The 22,417-nt window shown below is 42.7% G+C and overlaps 1 protein-coding gene across 1 annotated transcript in view; it reads left to right on the forward strand.

Moving 5' to 3' along the window:
- The window catches only part of MAFG (MAF bZIP transcription factor G), a 599,435-nt gene that overhangs the window by 84,872 nt on the left and 492,146 nt on the right, over positions 1-22,417 (forward strand). The gene's annotated exons all lie outside the window — the stretch shown is intronic.

Here is a 22,417-nt window from a genome sequence, read left to right on the forward strand (position 1 = left end):
TGCACTCTCCACAGCCCCACAACCTTAAATATATTGATAGAGATCATATATAGTTGGGAATAAGTTCCTTACTCACATTTTTTCTGTGATCTTCCGCTGTTTAATGGCCTTTTTTAATGAAGCATGGAAATCAATGCCGACTAGGTTGACAGTTCCTGTTGGATAGAAAAAAGGGTGGGCCAGTAATCTGCATGTATCTTTGTCATACAACAGGACAATAGCAGTTGATGCAGTACTACACACTTAGATTTGCTGTTTCAGCTCAGGCTGACTTTACTGGTGCCACCTGAAAATGGCCAATAATCCAGCAAAGGAATTAACTGCAGCTCTTCCATCTATTTAGTTTCATAATTCTTTCTGCTTCCACACACAGTACTGATGTATCTTGTTCAAAACCTGAGGCACTTGTTTCACCAACACTCAAGTCATTACTCAAAAAGAATTTACATATGTGGCCCCAGAGTCTTGCATTTGTGATAGGATCTTGAGCCCTCATCTTCCACTTTTCTCTTTATGGCTGCAAAGACAGTTTTCAGTAGGGAAAGTAAATGAACAAGTAATTAATCATTATCAAACAGTCTTATAAAACTTATCACAGACAGACTGACAGATGCGTGCTGTTTCTTTAGCTCACAACTGATTGTCTTGTCTGTACTAATATCCATTTACAATAATGTGTACCGATTGTTTGTGCCATGATGACTTTGGAATGGGGAGTGATTATTATGCATTAGTAAATAAGCTGAGAGGAGAATGAGCGGATCATGTTTTCTCATGAAAACACTAGTAATAACAGTTTGGCTAAAATTGCATTCCCAATTTACCTAGATTGAGGAGGTCAGTGCAACTGAATTCTATCAGTATATTGTGTATGAAAAAAAAATCTTCCTATCTGAAGTATTACATTTCAGATTACATGTCCTCATGCAGTAAACCATGAAATGACATCAGATTCTGGCTTTAAATATATCCAACTTTCTGTCAACTACCTGCCGTGCTATGGTCCTGCCCTTGTATTTCATTATTCTATTTCTGAGACCTTTAATACTCCAGCTTGGGATCTCCCCAGTTTTCCACTGTCTTGCGTATAAAGCCAAATGTGTGATAATGAAAAAACTTAAACAGCTTGCTGACGCTCTCTGTTCTTTCAGGCAATATTGGTTTTAACAGGAAAGAACTAACATTCCATTATACCCCTTTTGTAAGAACATTCTAAACTACTGATATTCAGCCTCCTTTAGTCAGTAAGACTAGTGTCAACCAGATATCTTGCTGGCAGTTTTCATTACCCACAGTCTCTGCATTTGTTGGGAGATGGGTCAAGACCTAACAGTGCATTAAACCCAATTCTGTGGCATAGAGGCAGAAAGTCTGGTTAATGCCATGGATGATGATAGGAGCTGGCCACTGCCAGCTTGCCCTTCTTGGGGTTAGGGATGCAGCACTGTCTTTCCACATGGCAGACCCTAGCAGGATTAGTAAATGCTCACCTAGTTGAATTCCAAGCTAGCTAAGTCCACATTGCCATTATTGTATCACTTTATACAGTCAAGGGGAAACTGATGTGTGGAGGCAGACTTCCCCATGAGAGGCAGTGATTACATACTCAGTGGATCTGGTGAATGTGAGTGCTTCCAAGGGGAGAGGGTAGGTCACCACCAAGGGCCAGCAAGCTAGCAGGCTGTCTGCTACCTGCCTCTCATGAGGGACTAGAGCTCTAATATGGGTTCCTAGGCAGGAATACATGAGCAGTAGGGCTCTCACCTAGCCTGGTAATGTCCATGTCCTGTTCTGCTGGAACAAATGACTCAGTTGAGTGAAGGTGGAGGAATTGTGAGCAAGATCCTGAGGAGGGTGCAAAAAAAAAAAAAGACTGTATATGTTGGCATCTTAGCATTGGAAAATGTTGCCCAAGTCCATTTAATGAGAGGCTGATTGTAATCTAACACAGGGTTAGCCTTCTCCTATCTCTTTACCCACAAGATGCGATGCTATGGACTTCAGTGAACCACAAACACACCTACTGTGAGCTGTACCTGCACGCTTTGTATTGGAGATTGCTGGTATAGTTGGTCTAGCACAGCATGTTTTACTTTTCTTATTGGTGTACGTGGTCTGATATAGTATATTTTTTCCAAGTAAACCAGTATAAATGGTCTTCCTTAACATGTTTAGCCTGTTGGGTCAGTGTAGGTAGCCTGACCTGGCATGTTTTACTTTATAAGTGAGCATAGGTGGTCTGTCACAGCATATCATATCTTGTAGATAATTGGGGGATTTGCACAATGTATTCCACCTTGTAATTCTGTACAGTTGGTCTGGACTGTATAGTACATTTTCCCATGCAAGTCAGTACAAGTAGAATGGCACAGTGTGATTTGCCTTTTAAGTCAGTGTAAGTGGTCTGGTTTGGAATGGAGTATTTTGCCTTTGTATCTCTGCATTTGCCTGTCTGGTTCTTCTCGGTCATCTTAACACATCACATTGGTTTCACACAGGTGTGGTCAAAGCTTCACAGATTGTGATGCTTTAGGTATGTGACTTCATTCAGCCTGGTACCAGATAGTAACCCAAATGATTGCCATTCTGGCATTCAGCCATGCAATTAATATAACAAGTAAACCTGAAGCTAGTTGTCATCATGGCCTGAGGGTTGGGTCTTTGTCTTTCTGTGTTTTTCCACTAAGGCAGGTGTTTCAAGATCAGTGTGTGATCTTATTTCCATTAGCTGGAGTTAAAACAGCCTATACAACAGAATGCTTTTTAAATTTGTCTCTGCATCTCCTGTATGGACAGTGCATTTATTTTTCTTTTATCATGTCTATCGTTCCCACTGCTGCAGTAGCCTAGGGCTGTATGGGTTGTGTCTTGCCCAAGACACAGCTGACCAGCTTCTAAAAAACTCTCTCTCCCACCCACACTTTCATTCTGATGGCTGATTGGTCAACCCTGAGGAGGGAAGATGAGCAGTCAGAGTGGAAAATCTTCTCTACTTTCTTGCCGCTTCATGAAGAAGCAGCTGAAGAGCAACAGACAGCACTTCAGCTCCTTTCTAGTAATTAAATCTGTTTGGGAGAACTTCCTACACATTTTATATGTATATTTGTTGTGGATAAAAAGTGTTTTAGTTTTGAACAAACAACTGACCAGAAAGCCAGAGACCAAAGCAACTAAATCCAACAATGGTAGAAATCACTCCAATTCGCAGTTGCTGTAGAAAGAAACAATCCTTTATTGGTAAAACAGCTGCAGTTCACAGTTAAGCGCTCTTGTTCAAACATAGACGACTTCAGAACCATGAAAACTCCTCTAAACACGGAATTTAAGAGCTGAGCGAAGTAAAACTACACCCGCAAAAGCTGTTAATCAACAGACAGGCTGAACAAAGCCTGGGGAAATTTTTAAAGGTGCACGCACACCAAAAAACACTTTCACGTTAAACCCAAGTAAAAATGGCTAAAAATGAATCTAGAATGTCAGAATACTACAGAAAGCCATTAAAGTTGTAAAATATTGATTAAACTTTCTTGTTTTTTTTTTTTTTTTTTTAAGTTCACTAGCAGTGGAAAATATAGTAATTCAATCCAGGTGGATTTGCTGCGTCTAAAGCCAGCTGCCAATACATCTCACAATGTAGAAGTCTGCCTTCACAATCTCCAACAAAGGCACCTGCTTCCACATGTTTAAGCCCTAAAAAGTGAACTTGAAATTGGAGCATGTGCAAGCATGCCTAGTCAAAGTGCTCTTCATTTCCCTTTTGGATGTACTATAATAGTGTTTGTATATCCGTTTGTTGCATGCATTTTTTAGTCATACCAATATGGAAGGCAGGGCATGACATACGTTTCGCCAAGTGGACTATCCTGTCTGATCGGCATTTGAACTTACCACAGATGTTCATACTCCTATTTTTTTTCCATTATATTACCTATATAAGAGTATTATATATATATATGTGCATTGATGGCAACATCCACATTTGGTTGTAGTCCATGAGTCACTTTATCCAGAAACAGTCCGTTTCTCCAATAACCTTTTTATGTTAGGCTTGTTCTTAAAGGTGAATGAAGGGAAATCAGGAAGATTGCAAGTCCCTCATCACAATGTAAGAGGACTTAATTTCTCCATACTACTTTTTGGTTGTCTTTAGAGTCCAATGAGTAATGTAAAAATAATATTGGTGTGGCCAAATCTATCCTTACTTTCGTTCGTCTTGTCTTTCGAGTTAATATTATCAAGGCCATATCTAATAATGGGTGCGTTCCTATTGTCTCTTCCCACGCATTATTCTGAAGATTATCAAGAAGTGTTTCAGGATACCCGGTTTACAAAAACATAGATTTGAAGGTACCATTAGACATCTCCACAAACCAAGAACCACAATGAAGGCAAGGAGCAAGCAACACCAGGAATTGAGAACCTGAATTTATTGAAAACCTTAGTGCTTTTGTCAGATTATATCCACAGACTTCTTCAGAGGTATTAAAAGATTAAAGATTAAAAGGTTTTAATACCTCTGAAGAAGTCTGTAGATATAATCTGACGAAAGCGCTAAGGTTTTCAATAAATTCTGGATGTTCATCATGTTACCCTGCTGCAGTCATCACACTTGGGTTATCCTGTCGTCAGGCGGTCCCGCAGTCGGCCGGATTTCCAAAGTCTTGGTCCGACGTCGGTTGCTGTCGCCTCATCCCTGATGTCAGTGCGCCAGGGGTATATATATAGCAACTGACGCCATTTTCTTCAGTCTTTCTTGCCACGTGGTGCCCGAAGCAGAAGCAGTTCGCAAGTGCCGGTCGGCCGACTCCTGAGATTTTCGAATTCGAGTTTCAGACCGAAGTCTTCTATAAAGCTAAGTACCCCGTTGGGGAAACTTTTCTTGCCTCAGACCGATGTCAGAAAAAGTTAACAATTGTATTTCTTGTGGGAAGCAAATACCTCATAAGGATTTTCATTCTTATTGTATACCCTACCTCTGAAGAAGTCTGTAGATATAATCTGACGAAAGCGCTAAGGTTTTCAATAAATTCTGGCTCTCTGTTCCTGGTGTTGCTTGCTCCTTGCCTTCATTATAGATTTGAAGGTGTCAAACTATGTTAAACAGTTGTTGTCATCAGATGTCTGGTGAGAAATCTTGATAAGTTGGCTTTTCACAATCCCCTTTTGATGGAAAAGGTGACAGCTGGCGTACGACATAAAAGAATTACAGAAGGTGGTCTTCCTTTAAATCTGTGTGTCCATACCACCATACTGGTCTTTCTTGATTTTGATGTCCAAGTAGTGATCTTAACTGTGTCAGTCTGGTGGGTAAATTAAAAAAAAAAGTGGTACTAAACTACAATTTGTCCATAAAAGTAACCAGTTGTCACTGTACCCGACCAAAGGATGAGTAAATTATCCAAATAGTGAAAATACCGCACACATTTTTTGAATAAAGAGAGATGAACAAAGTCATAAGTTCTCATCTCACCTCAGCAAGACGATGTTTGCAAAGGTGGGGGCACATGTGGACCCCCATAACTACACCTTTCAGCTGTTTGTAAAATTCCCCATCAAATGTCAAAAAGTTGTTTAATGCAACTTCCATGAAATCACAAACCAGTGTGGTGTCTGAAAGTGTAAGAGAATCATACTGTGTCACCATTTCACAAAACAATAACAGACCTTCCTTATGGAGAATCATAGTATATATACTCTGGATGTCACAAGTTACAAGAAGACATTCACTCCACGATCCAGTTTTCAAGGTTTATCTAAAAGATCCCAGGAATCGCGGACAGTGTGTAGAAAACTTTGAACAAGTTGTTTCAACTTGTAGTCTATGAACTTAGCCATTGGCTCCGTGGCTGAACCACTGGCAGCAACAGTAGGACATAAGGGTAGATCCAACACATTTGAGTGAGTCTTTGAGATTCCGAAAATCTTCAGAATTGTGGATTTTTGTAAGAAAAGATAATCGTACAGGCTTTGAGATATAGTGTGAAATAACAGTAGTTTTTTTTAGTTTTATTTGCCTTTAGCATTTCTAAGAAACCCAGTATTTTTTTTTATATCTGAATTTTTCCTGGAAGGGGCTGCTTTTTTTTAGCTTTGGCTAATTTGGAGTTATATTTTGTTGCACAGTGTACTGCTTATGTAAACTTTTAATTATTTAAAGAAAAGTTTTGCGTGGGGAAGTGTTTTACTTGGGCAGGGAATACTATGGGTTATGTAGTGCTTATGTACGCTGTGACAACTTACTTGCCATTTTTTTTTCTGTCAGACTGAATTTATTTTAAAAGTATTTCTGAGAGGAATTTAGTGTATTGCTTAGGCATTAGTGTTTTACGGACATTGTGTGTGTGTGTGTGTGTGTGTGCGTGCAAACTATTTGACAATTTACCTTCTGACTAATTCCAGCATTTCTAACCACATCCGAAGCATCCTGCACGGTCACAGCATAGATACTTACTCCTCTCCTGCTGGTCTGACTTTTTAGTGGAAAGTTCATCAGAAGACATGATACTATAAGAAAAGATGTTTTTCTTGCCTTGGCCAAGAAATTGTTACAATCAGTCCTGGTACACAGACTTCAGTACCTGCAAATCAAGTCCGTAGAATTATTTCTTAGGAAGACGTATCCGATGATTCTGACATGTATAGAGAAAGACCTTCATCTCCTGTAGATTCTCAAGCCCAAAACTCTGATGCTGAGGAAACCTGGTCCTCACAACCTCCTTTGGAGGAATTTTCTTTTTCTCAGATTATTGCCAGGATGAATGAGGTGTTTTTATGACAACACATAGATATTCACCCTGAATTTAGGAAGTATGATGGGCTGATCCTGAAACTGGTCAGTATTGATGAGTGCACTACCCTGGTAAACAAATATAAATAAATAAGAATTGTATGCTATAATTGGATGTTCCTCATTCTACACCGCTTCGTCATTTAGTGCTTGCCTTGGAGGATGTGTACATTGCTACTTGTAACAGCCCTGTTTCACAACCTTTAGTACCCAAAAAGGCAGATAGACTTTACAAAGTTTCACAAACTAATAAGCACTTGTTTTCTCACTTTGAGTCTTACCCTGCAGCAATATCGACATCTATGCCAGCAGGGAAACGGGCTCATCTTACTCTTTGGCGTATAGAATTCATAACAATTGAACCTATATGTGGAAGTTTGTGCTTGGTTGTATAGACTGTTTTTGAGATATGTAGCTACCACTCTTATCCCTGAAGGTAGTGCCTGTAGTGCCTGTCTCATTTCATTTGTTTCCAACTTTTCTCAAGTATCTAAGCATGCCTTAAGGAGTGTTTGCGATTGTGCATATACTGTGTTTTAGGGTCTTTGCTTCTGTTGCTGTTTGAGGAGTTATGCTTGGATATGTTTAGGTAAAGCCTGAAATTTTGAATTCAGCTTTAGCTTTAGATAATGATGATTTATTTGGTCCACTTGCTACTCGGGTGCTCAAATAATGTAATGAGAGAGAGAGAAATTAATTCAGGGAGTTTCTAAGGTTTTTTTCAAGCCTCCCTTACAAATCTCCCAGACCCTCTTCGGCTTCAAGAAACAAAACTCATCCATGCCTTGTCAAACCAGGCAGGGAAATAAAAAGGGATAGCAGGAATGGGACAATAAGGAACAAGGATCCTTTCCTAAAAAGGGACCATCTACAATTTTCAAAATGACTATGGCAGCGCTCCCCTTCTCTCTGACCCAGTCTCTCAAACCTGTCCCATTAACTGGCTCAGTGCATCCCTCTTTGACAACAGATTGTGACAGATGCATAGGTGTTTCAAGGTAGTTCAGGAGGGATACAGTTGGATACAAACACCTCCATTCAGGGGAGATCCTGCCCACTCTCTGAACTAAACAGATTTTACACCTTAGGAGTCAGAGCCAGTGCCATTAAATCAAAGGGGCAAAGACTTCTATTCTAGAATGATGTTCATCGTGTTACCCTGCTGCAGTCATCACACTTGGGTTATCCTACCATCAGGTGGGCCCGCAGTCGGCCCGAATTCCAAAGTCTTGGTCCGGCGTCGGTTGCTGTCGCTTCTTCCCTGACGTCAGTGAGCCAGGGGTATATCAGAGGCATCCGATGCCATTTTCTTCAGTCTTTCTTGCTGTGCGGTGCCCGAAGCAGAAGCAGTTCGCAAGTGCCGGTCGGCCGACACCTGAGATTTTCAAATCGAGTTTCAGTCCGAAGTCTTCAAAGCTAAGTACCCCATTGGGGAACCTTTTCTTGCCTCAGTTCGATGTCAGAAAAAGTTAACAATTCCATTTCTTGTGGGAAGCAAATGCCTCATAAGGACTTTTTCATTCTTTTTGTATACCTTGCCTAGGCCCAGACCACGACGTCACTGGTTGTCGGTTTTGTGCTAGGTTCAATAAGCGAACTATTAAGCGACGCTTTGATTTCACACGACACTACTTCGGTAGGAAATTTAATTACACTATGCCATCGGAGCATCCGACTACCGGCGTGCATAAAAAACGCAAAGATAAAGAAAGGCAGCCTAGATCCAAGCCAGACTGTGAGCCCTTGGCTGGGCCGGTCGCCGGTTCTCCGGTTTTCAGTGAGGCGCTTACGCAGCCCCTGGCTACCACTGAATTGGATCCCCAGACCACTTCGGATTCTCCAGCAGAGAGTTCTAGGCCGATGCAGCCATTTTCTTTAGGCCCTACCGACGACATTGCAGTAGGAGAAGCCGGTGCTGTAGAAACACCTTCGGTTTCTGAAGGTGTCTTCAGACCGACTACTCTCACCATAAAATCTTATGCTAAGCTTAAGACTCCTCTAAAACCTAAAAAGACTACTCTTCAGTCTCCAGGTCAAGGCCCTATGCCTAAGAAACAGCTGCTTAAAATGGCTGAAGATTTAATTTCTTTGATCAGGGGTTCCCAACCCCCCCCCCCCGACAAAAGGCCTAGACAAGAGGAGGATTATGCCTCCTCTGATCAAGTGTCTGTTTCCTCAGGCTCCTCTGAGGAACAGGATTACTCCTTTCTCCCTATGAAGATTCTGATGCTGAAGACTCCATTCCCTCAGCTTCTCCCCCTGAAGATTATTCCTTTGGGGAAACCTTACATACCATGAGGGAACATTTCCACTGGGAAGGTCAGGACTACTCCGACTCAAAGAAAAGGCTGAGTTTCTTTTACTCCCCCAGCACAGACCCCTTGTTATCCCCCCAGTTTTAGACATTGTGGATGATGTTTTCTTAGAATCTAGTCTAAATCCAGATTCTCTGCCTCCTGCTCCAGCCAAACCAGATAGATACTATAGAGTGCCTGACTCGCACAAATTCCTATACAAAAGCCCTGTTGCTGATCTAGAGACAATCTCCCAGGGTCCCAAGGGAGCTATGGCTTCTATGGATAAAAATCCTGTACCCTCTGAAAGGGACTCCAGAGCACTAGATAGGTGGGGGAAGAAGGTTTACACCTCAGCTACTCTAGCTATGAGAGCACTAAATTGTCAATTTCACATGCTTAAATACCAGCAATTCCTAATGTCTCAAATAAAACAAAAGATGGGCACTCACCCTCAACAGTCTGAATTCAAGGAAATGCAGGATCTGTTGCATGCAGCTGAACAGGTGGGTAAACATACTTTACAATGTGGTTTTGATATCCTGGAAGCTTCCTCTAGAGCAGTTGTTACTGGGTCTGTTGTACGTAGGCATGCTTGGTTAAAGGAACAATCTCTGCCTGATCATGTTAAAGCAAAGTTACTAGATGCACCCTTACAGCAGGATGTCTTATTTGGGGTTAAAGCAGAGGAGGTTTTAAAGAAAATGGAGGATAAGGCAAAATCTATGCAGACGGTCAAAGATTTCTTACAAGTACAGCCCCCACGCTTCAGCAGAAATTGGCCAACAAAAAATTGGTCCTTTCCAGCTTCTGACAGACCACAGAGGGGTAAATACAGGCGCCCAAGGGGCAGAGGACAAGCACAAATCCCTTACAAACCTCGCCAATGGGGCACTGCAACACAGAAGGGAGGAGAAGACAGGCCACAAACTACTAGAAGGCAAACACAATGACTTATACCTCAAACTGCCAAGCAAAACTGTCTTTGCCGCTCCCTTGGGAGGAAAATTAGCACTTTTTGCAAACAACTGGCGCATCGTCACAAAGGACAAATGGGTCCTAGACATTATCTCACAAGGATATAGATTCCATTTCCACACCTTGCCAAGGATAAAAGGAATGCCAAACCTGCCACAGAAATAATGGGCAGAGGCACAAAAACAAATTGCAGCTCTCATGGACATGAGAGCCATTCAACTGGTACCTATACAGGAGCAAGGCCAAGGATTTTACTCAAGGCTCTTTCTAGTCCCCAGAAAGGACAATGCTTGGAGACCCATTCTGGACCTTTCAATTTTAAACACCTTCTTGCAAGTACCCAAATTCAAGATGCTAACACTACAGCAGCTTCTTCCCATGTTGGGCAAGAAAGCTTGGCTAGTAACGCTGGACCTCAAGGAGGCATACCTGCATGTCCCTATCAGACAAAATTGCAGAAGATACCTCAGTTTCATTGCAGGTTTCACCCATTACCAATTCTCTGCACTGCACTTTGGCTTATCTACTACGCCCAGAGTCTTCACAAAATGCCTGGCACCAGTAATTGCATACTGCAGACAAAAAGGAATTCAAATATACCCATACCCGGACGACTGCCTCATCCAAGCAGAAAGCAAGGACATTCTCTTACAACACCTGGCTTTTGTAAAACATCTTCTAAGTTTCCTAGGGTACACAGTAAACGAAAAGAAATCAAAACCAGTGCCCTCACAAAATATGACATTCCTGGGTGCCAGCTTGAATACAACGGCCCAGATGGCTTATCTGACGCCAGACAAACAACTACAATTAACTCAATACTTCAGAGCAATGGCAACAAAGATCCAACTCCCTGCAAGAAAAATTCTGCAGGCCTTGGGCTTCATGGCATCTTGCATACTACTAATACCATTTGCAAAACTGCATATGAGGAAATTACAATGGTACCTAAAAAGCGTATGGACTCAACACAGCCACAGCTTGGAAACAATGATACCTCTCATTCCCTGCCTTCAACAGGAGTTTCTATGGTGGTCACAGGCATGTCACCTCAACAAGGGTCAGCCTTTCACCTTACCCCCAGCCAGGCAAACTATGACAACAGATGCATCGGACTATGCCTGGGGGGCACACATGGTAGGACGGTGCATTCAAGGCATATGGACTGCAGATCAAAGGAATCTGCACATCAATCAAAAAGAAATGCTAGCTGTACAAAATGCTCTGACAGCCTTCAAGGAACTTTTACATCCAGGACAGCTTATCATAAGGACAGACAACACCACAGTAATGTGGTACATAAACAAGCAAGGGGGTACACACTCCTACCCTCTATGCAGGCAAGCAATGACCTTGTGGAACACAGCACTGGCCTACCAAGTTCAATTACAAGTTCAATTCCTGCCGGGAAAAAAGAACACATTGGCAGATGACCTAAGCAGAAACATCATGGATCCCCACGAGTGGAAACTGGATCCACAAGTATTTGCAATGATAACCCAAAAATGGGGGCTCCCAGACATCGACCTATTTGCCAACCCCCAAAACTATTAACTAACAAAATTTTGCACAAGGACTTTTCACCATCAAGCTTGGAAAGTGGACGCACTCTCATTCAGTTGGAAAATGCTGACAGTATATGCCTTTCCTCCATTACCCCTTCTCACAAAGGTGCTGCTGAAAGTCAGGATGGAGAGACCCCGAATGATACTCATTGCCCCAGACTGGCCACGCCAGCACTGGTACCCACTATTAAGGAATATGGCCCAGGGCCCACCATGGATTCTACCACAAATTACCCATCTGCTCACACAGCAAGACAATCAGATTCTACACAGCCAGCTCAAAACCTTAAACTTGGCTGCCTGGCAAATCACCTAAGCAACCAGCCAGTTCCTCTCTCACAAGCTGTTATGGATGTTATTCTGGAGGCCAGGAGGCCCAGCACCAGGAAAGCCTACTCAGACAAATGGAAAAGGTTTTGCGCCTGGAACCAAGCTAAAGGCCAAAATACCCTTCAGCCTGACATACCTCAGATTTTGCAATATTTAACTGAGATGTTACACAAAGGGCTTTCTTTTTCATCTGTTAAAATCCACGCCTCAGCTATTTCAGCTCACTACAACACGGATCCTCCCTTATTTTCACATCCACTCCTAAGGCAGTTTCTCAGAGGGGCCAAAAACTTTAGGCCTCCCAGGAGAGCACCAGCACCTACTTGGGACCTCAACTTTGTTCTGGAAAAAAACTTACGCTACCTCACTTTTAGCCAGCTTTCTCAGCTGACTTAAAGTTTATATCATGGAAGACTGCCCTGCTGCTAGCAATTACTTCAGCATGAAGAGTTTCAGAACTTCAGGCACTAATGGCAGTAGAGCCTTTCCTCATTTTTCATCAAGACAGAGTTTCTCTACGAACTAACCCCACCTTTATGTCTAAGGTGGCATCCAGTGTGGCTCTAAATCAAACCATCCATTTACCCACCTTCTTTCCAAATCCACAGAACAAAGGAGAAAGACTCTTACGTTCCTTGGACATTCAGGCAGCTGCGTTACTACTTGGATAAAACTAAGGTTTGCAGAAAATCTGACCAGCTTTTTGTATCCTATGCTACAGCATCACAAGGAAAGGCTATCTCAAAACAGACCATGTCCAAATGGATAGGACATTGCATACGTTTTTGCTACACCCACCATGGAAAACCAGTTCCTGCTAGCATAAGGCCCCACTCTACCAGGGCAGCAGCTACATCTACAGCCTACCTCAGGGGGGTGCCAACCAAGGATATTCTGGAAGCTGCAACTTGGAGTTCAGTACACACCTTCACCAAACATTACCACTTACCACTTTACTCTAAGACTAGAGCTGGCTTCGCCACTGCAGTTTTGCAGGGCCTTCTAGCCTCCTCAAACCCTGTTTGACTCCACCACCCATCCTTAGCTTGGGGATTCTACCCAAGTGTGATAACTGCAGCAGGGTAACATGATGAACATAGTACAGTTTTGTACCTACCATAAATGTAGATGTTCGAGTGTATACCCTGCTGCAGTCCAGGTTACCCTCCCTCCATCGCCTCTGAACTAGCTGAACTTATCTCTACCACTCTATCCTATACTACCTCTGTGGTGTATTTGCTTGTGCCTAAGGGTTTTGTTTTATTTTTATATAGCTATATGTATATATATATATATATGTATGTATATATTTATATATATATATATATATATATATATATATATATATATATATATATATATATATATATATATATATTTTGCCTACCTATTAGGGGCACCTGACATCTGGGGCAAGAAAAACTGAAGAAAATGGTGTCGGATGCCTCTGATATACCCCTGGCGCACTGACGTCAGGGAAGAAGCGACAGGAACCGATACCGGACCAAGACTTTGGAATTCGGGCTGACTGCGGGAACGCCTGACGGCAGGATAACCCAAGTGTGATGACTGCAGCAGGGTATACACTCTAACATCTACATTTATGGTAGGTACAAAACTGTACTTTTCTGGTACCAAAGAAAGTGTCTTCTTGGAGTCCAGTTCTAGATCTTTGCTTCCTAAATCTGTTTGTGAAAGTTACATCTCATTCCACAGGGAAACTTTATGGTAACCCTGGTCCTACAAGATGCTTACCTTCACATTCCCATTGCCTTAGACTTCATGAAATTTCTCATATTTGTCTGAATTACCCTTTGGATTATCAGTGCCTAACTAATGGCATTTACATTTTTCCTTATTTATATGATTTGTTTATCTTTGCAGAATCTTGATCCAGATGTTGCGAGTCTTTAGCACGAGTTTTATCTCCTCTGATCAATCTAGATTTCCAGGTAAACATTCTGAAATTCTCCTTGACCTTGTCGCCCAGGATTGTCCTTCAAGGACACTGCAACAAAAGGCTTTTCTTGATGCAGGAAGAGGTGGATTTTTATCTGGAAACTTTTCTGAGCTTCACAGCTCATTCTCAGACTTTAGTCAGAGAGTATAGTAGAATCCTAGGGTTCATGGCATCTGTGATTATCATGATTCCTCTTGCCATGTTACACACACACAAAAGATTCAGTAATTTCTACATGTGGACCCAACATTTGCATCCTCTGGAATTTCAGATTCTAGTCTTGGGCTTTGTGAAAAGGGAACTGCACTGGTGGAGACAACAAATACAAACAAGTGCCATTTTCAAGTTAGCCTGTGACTACAGATGCCTCAGACTTTGTTTGGGGGGATCAGTTTTAGTGGGGATAAAGGTGCAAGGCTTGTGAAACTTCTGAGACAGACCAAAGCATGCCTTAAAATCTCGTATGTGATCCCCAGGACCTCTTCAGGTGATTACTAACAACATTACAGTGATGTAATGTATCAACAAGCAAGGGGGCACAAGGTCATACCGTCTGCCAGGTGGCTGTAATTGCTTCGTAGGTAATACTTCAGTCCTCTTTACCCCTCCCTACATTCCATCAGAGCAAAAACATAGTGGCAGACAAATTGAGCAGGACCTGGACAGACCCTAACAAATGGAAATTGAATGGGGGGGGGGGGTCTTCAGGAATTGATCCAGTTGTGGGGATAACCTCAAGTAGATCTGTTTGCTTCCTTTCAAAATAGACATCTCAACAAACTCTGCTCTGCAATCAAGCCTGGAAAATGGATGCTTTGTTTACCATAAACAGGAATGTTCTTTTATGCATTTCAACCTTTTCCACTGATATCCGGTGTAATTCTGAAGATTCAGAAGGACTCTTCAGAAATGATCATGGTGACCCCCTCTTGCCCTGTACAACTTTGGTTCTTCCTTCTTATGGAATAGGCTGTGGGTAATTACCACAAGATTCCTCACAAACTGGAGCTAATCACACAAAACAAGGGGTCAGATGCACCCTAATCTGAAACATCTTCATTTAAGTGCCTAGATGATTCAATTTTAATTTGGTTTATGCACCTCTTTTCAGAGGATGTGTGACCAGTAGTAAAGGAGGCAAAAAAAACTGTTGATAGAAAGTCTTCTGTTGGAAAGTGGAAGAGATTTTCTAGTTGGTGCTTAGCCAGTAACCAGGTTTGTGTCAGGGATTACATTCCACTTGTGCTTTGGCTTCTCGTACTCTTTTATCAAAGTTTACCATGCGGCCATTTCAGCATGTCTGCTTGTGGATCCTCCAATTGTTTCAGCATTTTTAGTAAAACAATTTCTGAAAGGAGTATTATACCAGAGACAGCAACAAAACAGGTTGCTCCTTCCTGGGGTCTTAACTTTCTATCTGGCCTTCCAAAGGGATAGGTGTCATTAAGAACAAAGCCCTTGTTTTTGCTCAAGATTTTGCTTCAAATTTTACTTCGAACACTGGGCAATTGATTACCTGATTCAATCTCCACCCTCAAAATCAGTGAGAGAGGATTCTACATACTGTTGACGTGTATAGACAGCTCAGGTGCTAGTTTGACAGAACCAAGTCCTTTAGAAAAGCTGATCAGCTGATGTTGTTCGTGTTTCACTGCTGCAGTCATTACATTTGGGTGCCTGCAGTAGCCCTCAGTCGGCCTGATTAACAAAGTCTTGGGTCCTGTGTTGGATGCTGTCCCTTCTTCCACGACGTCAGGTTGTCAGTGGTATAAAACATGCAGCCGATGCCATTACATCAGTCTTTTCTTGCCGTGCAGTGCCCGAAACAGTTCCCAAGCGCCGGTCGGCCGACTCCTGAAACGTTCGTTTTCGAGTTTCAGAACCGAAGTCTTCAACTAAAGCTAAGTACTCCATTGGGGAAACTTTTTCTTGCTCAGTAAAAGTTAATAATTGCATTACTTGTGGAAAGCAAATACCTCTCAAAGATTTTCATTCGTACTGTATTCCTTGCCTGGGCCCTGATCACAATGTACCTTGCTGTCTGTTTTGTGCTTTATTTAATCAGTGCACTATCCGTCGTCAGTATATTTTCGCCTCTAAATATTTCGGCTCTCGGTTTAATTATCCAGAAATATTGTCGCTTAGCCATCTGACTACCGGGATTCCGAAAAAACGCAAAGATAAAGACAGAGACAGGCTGCCTAGGTCCAAAGCTACTGATGACGCTTCTCCTAAGCCAGTTCGCCGGTACTCAGTGAGGTGCTTTCGCAGCCCCTGATAGCCTCTACTTCTGATTTGCAGGCCTCTACTGAGACCCATTCTGAGTCCAGTATTCCGCGAGATGCTTCAACAGTGGAACCTGCGGATGTCTCTACCTTGGATGAGTCCAGAGCTACTATGCAGGCACCGGCTTCTGAGGGTGTATTCAGGCCTACAGACTTGCATATTAAACCGATGCCTCCTCCTTCTTTTAGGCCTAAATCTCGAACCATGCCTAAGAAACCGATGCCCAGGCCACATACTCAGGCCTCTATGCCTAAAAAACAAATCATAAGAATGGCTGAAGACCTTATAACTTTAATCAGGGGAAGCCATCCTCCCCCTTCTAAGAGACCTAGGTCTGAAGTTGTTTATGAATCTTCTGACCAGGATTCTGATTTTTCTGATTCTTCTGATGATCTGGATTTGCCCTTATCTACTTATGAGGATTCTGATGCAGAGGACTCTATTCCCTCTGCTTCCCCTCCAGAGGATTTTTCTTTTGGTGAAACCTTACATACTCTAAGGGAGCATTTCCACTGGGAAAGCCAGGATTTTTCTGATTCAAAAAAGAGGCTTAGGGATTTCTTACTCCTGCCTCAGCATAGGCCTTTAGCTATACCTCCTGTACTAGACATTGTTGATGATGCCTTTTCAGAATCTAGTTTGGCCCCTGATTCTTTGCCTCTTGCTCCCAGAAAACCTGACAGATATTATAGGGTTCCTGACTCACACAAGTTTCTCTTTAAAAATCCTATTGCTGATCCAGAGACTATTTCACAGGGACCCAAGGGCATTAAGGCTTCTACTGCTAAAAATCCTACCCCTTCTGATAGAGACTCCAGGGCACTGGATAGATGGGGTAAGAAGGTTTACACTTCTGCAACCTTAGCCATTAGGGCTTTAAACTGCCAGTTTCATATGTTAAAGTATCAGCAACATGTTATTGGGTTGCTTAAACAGAAAATGATGTTGATTCCTGACTGTGCTGAAAGTAAAGAATTACAGGATTTAATGCATTCTACTGAACAGGTTGGTAAACATACTTTGCAATGTGGTTTTGATTCTTTAGAGGCCTCTTGCAGGGCTGCTGTTACTGGGGCTGTGCTGAGAAGGCATGCTTGGCTTAAGGAGCATTTTTGCGTGATCATGTTAAAGCTAAACTGTTAAATGCTCCCTTAAATCAGGACCACCTGTTTGGCAACAAAGCTGAGGAATTTCTTAACAAGATGAAAGATAAAGCTAAATCTATGCAAACTGTTATTTCTTGCAAGTTCAGCCTCGTAGATGTAGTAGGCATCGGCCCTCTAAGAATTGGTCTTTTCCAGCCCCTTCCAGGTCTTCTCAAGCCAAACCCAGACACAGCATAAACCCCAGATTTCAGTCCCAGGGGACACACAAGACTAAGCAGTGGGGGTTTCCGCACCCAAATCTGGGAGTAGTAAGACTCCCCCTTATGGAAAATTTTCTAAATGACTTGCTTTTAAAACTTCCAAGCACTTCTCAACTGAATGCTCTTTTAGGCTGAAAGACTGGTCTGCAGGCCAAAAACTGGGAACTCATTACCCAGGACAAATGGGTTTTAAATATAGTGTCCCAAGGATAAAGATTCCACTTCCACACGTTACCAACATCAAGCGGGTGGCCAGATCTACCCCCAAATCAGTGGGCAGAGGCCCAAAATCAAGTTCTCTCTCTCTCTTAAGTATGAGGGCAGGGTTTCTTTTCAAGACTTTTCCTGGTGCCCAGAAAAGGCAATACATGGCTTCCTATCCTGGACCTTTCTTCTCTAAACACCTTTCTGTTGATTCCAAAATTCAAAATGCTGACTCTTCACCAGCTGCTTCCTATGCTAGGCAAAGATGCATGGTTGGCAACACTAGACTTAAAAAAGCATACCTGCACATCCCTATCAGGGAGTCTTGCAGAAGATACCTACGCTTCAAAGCAGGCTACATGCATAATCAGTTCTGTGCACTGCCCTTCGTGAATACCCTGGGCACAGTAGATAAGCCCAAAGTGCGTAGCTCCAGTCATTGCATTTTGCAGGCAAAGAAATATTCAAATATACCCATACCGGGACGATTGCTAGTTTGGGCAGAAAGCCAGGACATACTTTTAAATCATCTGACCTTTGTTCGAAGGGTACTGACTTTTCTGGGGTACACCATAAATGAAAAGAAATCACACCTGGTACCCTGTCAACAAATTATATTCCCAGGAGCAAGCTTGAATACACTTCCCAGATGGCTTTCCTCACGCCAGAGAAACGGATTCATTTGACAATGTACTTCAAGCAAGTGGCTACAAAAACCCAGCTATCTGCAAGCCTTGGGGTTCATGGCCTCCTGCATTCTTCTAATTCCATATGCAAGGCTGCATATGAGGAAACTACAACGGTATCTCAAAAGCCTATGGTGTCAGCATTCACAGGATCTAGAAGCAATGATTCCTATCATACCTTGCCTACACCTAGAGTTCCTTTGGTGGGCAGAGGCCTGCCACCAAAACAGGGGACTACCATTCACACTACCCCCTGCCACCCAAACCTTAACAACAGATGCATCAGACTATGCATGGGGGACTCACCTGGCAGGGAAGTGCATTCAGGGCAAATGGAACCCAAGTCAAATGCACCTGCACATTAAATCAAAAGGAAATGTTAGCTGTACAGAATGCTCTGACAGCCTTCAAGGGCAACTAATGGTAAAGATGGACAACACCACTGTCATGTGCTACATAAACAAGCAGGGGGGGGTACACATTCTTACCCCCTCTGCAGACTAGCCATGGCATTGTGGAACACAGCCTTGAACTACCAAGTGAATCTACAAGCTCAGTTCCTGCCAGGAAAACTAAATACACTGGCAGGCGGACTAAGCAGAAACCTCATGGACCCACATGAGTGGAAACTGGAACCAAGGATTTTCAACATGTTGACAAGCAAGTGGTGGAGCCCAGATATAGACCTGTTTGCCTCCCCCAAGAACCACCAATTGGACAAATTTTGCACAAGGATTCCCCACAAACTAGCTTGGAAAGTGGATGCTCTATCCTTCAGCTGGAAAAAAACTATCAGTTTATGCCTTTCCTCCTCTGCCTCTGCTCTCCAAGGTACTACTAAAGATCAAACAGGACAAGCCAAGGACGATTTTAATTGCACCAGAGTGGCCATGTCAACCCTGGTTCCCCCTCTTGTGCAGTGTGTCACGCTTGGCTCCATGGCACCTGCCTTAGACTCCTTCCTTGTTGTCTCAGCAGGAGAACCAGATTCTGCACCCTCAGCTGCAAACTCTGAACCTAGCAGCCTGGCTAATTACCTAATCTCTCCTTTTCCATCCCTCAGTAAATCGGTGATGGATATCATTTTAGAGAGAAGGAGGCCTAGTACTAGAAAATATCATGCTGCAAAATGGAAAATATTTTGTACTTGGAATCCATCTCAAGGGATGAGCGCAGCAGTGTCCAATTTACCTCAGATTCTACATTACTTGACTGAGATGCTTCATAAGGGCTTGTCTTTTTCCTCCATCAAAATTCATGCCGTAGCCATTTCACTCATTACAGCACAGAGCCACCCCTCTTCTCTCACCCACTGCTCAAGCAGTTCCTCAGAGGGGCCAAAAATTTAAGGCCACCCAGGAGAGCTCCAACTCCAGCCTGGGACCTTAACTTTTTGTTTTGGAGAAACTCACTCTTCCTCCTTTCAAGCCAACTGCTGCTGCAGATTTAAAATTCCTTTCCTTTTAGCAATCACTCCTGCAAGAAGGGTATCTGAATTACAGACCGTTATGGCAGTGGAGCCTTTCATCATCTTTCATGTGGACATGGTGTCCCTCAGAACCAATCCCTCCTTCATGCCCAAGGTGGTATCCAATGTTGTTCTTAATCAGTCCATTCATTTGCCTACCTTCTTTCCTAGCCCACAGAACAAAGTGGAACAGATACTGCACTCCTTAGATGTGCACAGACAACTTAGATTTTACTTGGACAGGACTAAACCTCAAAGGAAATCTGAACAACTGCTGGTGGCATTTGCTGCAGGGACAGAGGGGGAAGCTATTTCAAAGCAAACCATTTCAAAATGGATAGGCCACTGCATTCATTTCTGCTATAAGCACCATGGAAAACCTATCCCACAGGGCATCCGACCCCATTCAACCAGGGATGCATCTCCCTCCACAACCTTTCTTAGGGGCATCCCTACCAGGGACATCCTAGAAGCTGCTACCTGGAGTTCTGTACATACTTTCACCAAGCATGATCATTTGCCAATTTTCTCTAAATCCAGAGCTGGCTTTGCCACTGCAGTCTTGCAGGGCCTTATAGCTGGTCCTAATTCTATTTAAGTTCCTCCTCCCAACCTTAGCTTTGGGAATCTACCCAGATGTAATGACTCCAACAGTGAAACATGAAGAACATAGTACAGTTGTGTACACTTACCATAAATGTAGATGTTGAGTGTATTCACTGTTGCAGCCCTGGTTACCCTCCCTCCAGCCCCCTTTCTTCTTTTGGCTATACCTCTACTCTCTCTTACTATGCTCAAAAAGCCTTTTGGTGTGTTTGCTTTTTTGTTGGTGGTATACCCTTGTAATTATAGATTTAATTGCTTCCCATTAGGGGGCACCTGACATCTGGGGCAAGAAAAACTGATGTAATGGCGTCAGCTGCATGTTTTATACCCCTGACGACTTGACGTCATGGACGAAGGGACAGCATCCGACGCAGGACCCAAGACTTGTTAATCAGGCCGACTGACGGCTACTGCAAGCAGATAACCCAAATGTAATGACTGCAACAGTGAATATACTCGAACATCTACATTTATGGTAAGTGTACACGACTGTACTTTTATTTCTCATGTTGGAACTAATAAAGGAGAAGCTGTGCTGAAACAGACTATTTCCAAATGGTAGTTCTCCGCTATTGCTTTTTGTTATGCCAGCCATGTTAAACCAGTTCCAGGTAGTGTCAAGGCTTACTCTATGAGGGCCTTGTCTTTTTTGATGTATTAGAAAGCGGTGAACTTTAGAAGCATTCTAGAAACACTTACATAGTCCTCTGTGCATATAATTTACAAGACATTACAATCCCTGAACCTAGCAGCCTCTCCATGGGCTTCTAGATCCATATCCTTCCTCCTCCCAGGTTGGATAAGCTTTGGTAATCAACCCATGTATCATAAAGGCTACTACAACTGTGGGAATGATAAACCTAGTGCAGTTGTGTGAATTGCACTTGTCCATAATCCTCACTACTAGGGTAGCCACACAAACCCTCCACTCCCTCCTGTTATTGTGTATAGTTATTTCTTTTTTGGGTAATTCGGAGTGAGTACGCTAATTAACGTTTGGGCAAGGAAGTCCTGAAGATTTTCCACTTTGACTGCTGATTTTTCTCTTCCCACAGCTGACCAGTCAGCAGAGTGGAAATGTGGGAAGGGAGCTACAGCTTTTGGAAGCTGGGCAGTTCAAGATACAATACATATAGCCTAAAGACTATTGTAGCAGTGAGGAATTGGAACATCTACTGTTAAGTGCAACTTACACAACTGTACTTTATATTACATGGTTGCATACCTCTGAGCTGCTCTGTTGCCTGAGGAACTCTCTGAGTTTTGACTCCCTTGCAGTGTTTGCAAGTTTGTCTACAGCCTGATTTGTCCTTTAGGACTGCTCCAAATCAGTGAGGAAGGAGCTTTGTCAAAGTTCTAGAGTCGATGGAGTCAGTGTGTCAGCTGGAGTTTTGCAATTAAACAAAGACCAATAAGACAGTCTGCATTGTCCCTGTAAAATCTGAGTGAATGGTGCTATGATGTATAAGGAGTACAGAAAAGAGAAATAAGAATATCTGAGTTTTTCTGTTTGTAATTCCTAGTTCATTTGGGTTCTCTTGTTGTTCAAATTTGCCTTTCAATGGTCTCTGCAAAATGTGGGAAATGGTGCGGTTAGTGATGCAAACCTTAGAAAAGAGAATTAAGATGCATGTTTTCCATTTGTATTTCATGACTCAGTTGATTGCCCTCTGTTGCTCAGCCTTTCCTTAGTGCGAGTTGGATAGAGTAGCCTAATTGCTGTTTTCTTGCTTGCCTTTGCAAAGATAAAGGCAGCCTGCCAGCAGTGCCACTCTCCATTCTCCTGCTGATGCCTCGGAATACAAGGATTTTGTTGGTTTATTGATTGCCTTAGCAGCTTATAATTTTGTTGGGTTTCACTTGTTCCTAAGGATCTATGTCAGATAT

The sequence above is a fragment of the Protopterus annectens genome, chromosome 4.part0, assembly GCF_019279795.1.
Source record: "Protopterus annectens isolate FY-2018-M chromosome 4.part0, PAN1.0, whole genome shotgun sequence".
NCBI lineage: Eukaryota > Metazoa > Chordata > Ceratodontiformes > Protopteridae > Protopterus > Protopterus annectens.